Genomic DNA, 2,911 nt, shown 5'->3' with positions numbered 1-2,911 from the left:
ACAACCCCAACCTCATGCAGCCCCCGCATCCCCTCTCCCTGTCGGCCCTCCACTTGGTGGCTGGCTGCAGATTTAATGGATTTAGCAGCTGTTGAGGAAACAGCCACGGCTTGCGGCATATGCTCTGCTTACAACAAAGAACAGACGTACACACCGTAAAGTATGCTGCCTCAGAAGCTGCACTCCTCCATTAAATTGACTTTCAACTTGTACTCCTGCATATTCAAAGCATTCTTAAATATGTGCACTATTTTCCAATGAATATATTATTAGATCCTAATTGTTGTGACTGTAATTCATGAATGTGTAATGTGTTTGGGTATTCAAAGATGCAAGAAAAGTCTCATATTAATATTATGAGCTGATTCCAAATATGTCATTTTTTCTCTAGCATACCAAGTTTTCATAATTATCATCATCGGCATCATCATCATAATTAATTTAGTAATATATTTTGTTATATTTATGAATTGAAGGTTAGGTTCAGCAACAAGTTGAATATTTTTTTCTGAAATGTCATAGCTGCAAATTGCAAAATGATCAAATCAGTATTGTGCAAGCTTTTATAAGTCAAACTTAAAACCAAGAAAGAAAAAAAAAAGTCGATATTTTTTAAATCAGCGTCAAAAATACTTTTGGAGACACATTCAGCCATCTGTGGTTCAAATTTGGTGTTGACCAGTGGAATTGCTCTGTTAATTCAGCCATTATTATACATACAAATTGATTTTTAATATTTATTAATTTAATAATAAATCGCCGCTCCTTCCTGCCAACTGCTGTCAGATTTTTTAACAAGAACATTGGGTCAGGCCTACAAACGGGAGGGCATTAGTGCAATTGTGCAGTCCTAGGATGCAATCTACACTACTACTGTACTTTCAGCCAATGGTTTACTTAAATATTGACCAATGATGTATTTTGTTTACCATTACAGTATTCTTATAACAGTACTTCTATCACTGCAGTATTTCTACCATTGCAGGACATTCACCATTACAGTACTTTTATCATTGCAATATTTTTATCATTGCAGTATTTTCAATCATTCAGTAGTTTTTATCATTACAGCGTTTCCCCCTCTGTATAATGGACAGGCATTAGGAGTGTTTCCTTACACTTAGATACGTTTATACTGTGTATATTTGCATGCTTTTTATGAATGTCTGCTGCTAATGTTATACATTAACGGCTACATTACGCCGCCGACTCTGTGTGATCTATATCTTTGCTGCTGTAACACCTCAAATTTCCCCATTGTGGGACTAATAAAGGACATCTTTATCTTTATCTTTAATTTTTGATTCATTAAATATTTGGTTGATGATTTATTGTAAAAAAATAACCTTTTAAAAATGAAATAAAAATATGTAAAATTGTATCTATTAAAACCAAATTTTAATTAAATACCTGGTTAATTATTTATGATTAGAGCACAGTAATTATAAACTACAGCTCTGATTCCTAACCTTGTTCTCATGGGGTATTTGCGATCGCCGGGCTGCCGCGGGAAATTATCCAATTCATACATTTTACATGCACATTTTAACTTATTTTATTTAACCTTGTATACGAATGACGTAGACAATCTATCCATTTTAAAAACTGAAATGTGACTTTTGACAAAAGTTCCCCCCTCCCCCTTCTGTAGCGGCAAATGGGGGCTATTTTGTTCATACTGGCTTTAGGGTTTGGTCGGTAACCGTTTCCGCCACTGTATAATGTGCAGAGCGGGCTTCGTATGTCGTTTTTTCCCTCCGCATTTCGATAGCTTGAGGGTGTAATATTCGCGCGATGAGACCGAGACAATTACCATCTTGACATATGTCAAGAGTCCGATGCAGCGGATAGAAGCCGGACACTTTTCAAAATAAAATATTTTTCGGCCTCAAATAATAAATAAACCGGAAGTACAATATTTTGCAATTTTCGTGTTTGGGGATCACTGTTCTAGCGGACGACCGCGAACATCCACAAATACAGAAATACGGTCGCGTCGTGAATTTCAATGTGGACACCACGCGCCATTTAACACAACTTGTCTTTTTATCTTATTTGATCTTTTGGGTCAGACGATCGTATCAGTCCCTGGTGGTCTAGTGGTTAGGATTCGGCGCTCTCACCGCCGCGGCCCGGGTTCGATTCCCGGTCAGGGAACTCCTTTTGGTAAACAAGTAATATGCACGTTACTATTTGAATTACTGAGAAGTTCTCCACATTATCAATACGACTTTATTTATTATTATTATTATATTATTTATTTATAAAACGCATTTCATAGCAGCTGGCGCTACAACAAAGCGCTTTCCATAGAGTGTAATTATAAACTTCTCCAACTGCTCCAATGTGATCTACTCGGAAGTGGTCGAACAATCAGTGCAATACTTCGCCGTGATTGAAAAATGCGGCAATTTGTACACGCTTACAAAACATTTGTTTTGACCAATCCCGGAAACGGATGAAAGTGTCGTCACCGACCGCCTAGTTTTGACCAGCTGAGTCTTGTTTTCTCAATAATTGACACTGATGACATGACGTTGAGTGCTTTTTTTGCAATGCGGATACAAGGCGTTTGAAAATATGATTTTTGAATCAAGCCATTTTCAACTGAGAATAGTTTTGGTCAGTTCGCCACAGACACACTTTAAAATGCTTATTGCTGATGGTTTAGTTTTTAATGTGACACACAAGAAACACACCAAATTAAAAAAAACACACACAAAAAAAAACACTAACAAATAGAAACTAAACAAACAGTCCTGAAACCGAATTAAAGCTAAATAAATGTGGGGAAAAAACTAAGTTCAAAAGGAAATTAAAACTAACTAAAATGAAAAAAAAAAAAAAACTATTATAACCACAGTACCCACCCACTCAACTTAATTCACGTGACATTTTCGGGGTGTGATAG

The 2,911-nt window shown here is 36.4% G+C and overlaps 1 non-coding gene across 1 annotated transcript; it reads left to right on the top strand.

Moving 5' to 3' along the window:
- Positions 1-2,085: 2,085 nt before the first annotated feature.
- Positions 2,086-2,157, top strand: trnae-cuc (transfer RNA glutamic acid (anticodon CUC)). Its single transcript has one exon. It is a non-coding gene; the product is annotated as a tRNA-Glu (tRNA).
- Positions 2,158-2,911: the final 754 nt, after the last annotated feature.

The sequence above is a fragment of the Idiotropiscis lumnitzeri genome, chromosome 3 (genome assembly GCF_059441095.1).
Source record: "Idiotropiscis lumnitzeri isolate Australia: NSW breed Sydney's pygmy pipehorse chromosome 3, RoL_Ilum_1.0, whole genome shotgun sequence".
Lineage (NCBI taxonomy): Eukaryota > Metazoa > Chordata > Actinopteri > Syngnathiformes > Syngnathidae > Idiotropiscis > Idiotropiscis lumnitzeri.
The sequence above is the reverse complement of the archived record's forward strand: the minus strand, read 5'-3'. Positions and strand labels throughout refer to the sequence as shown.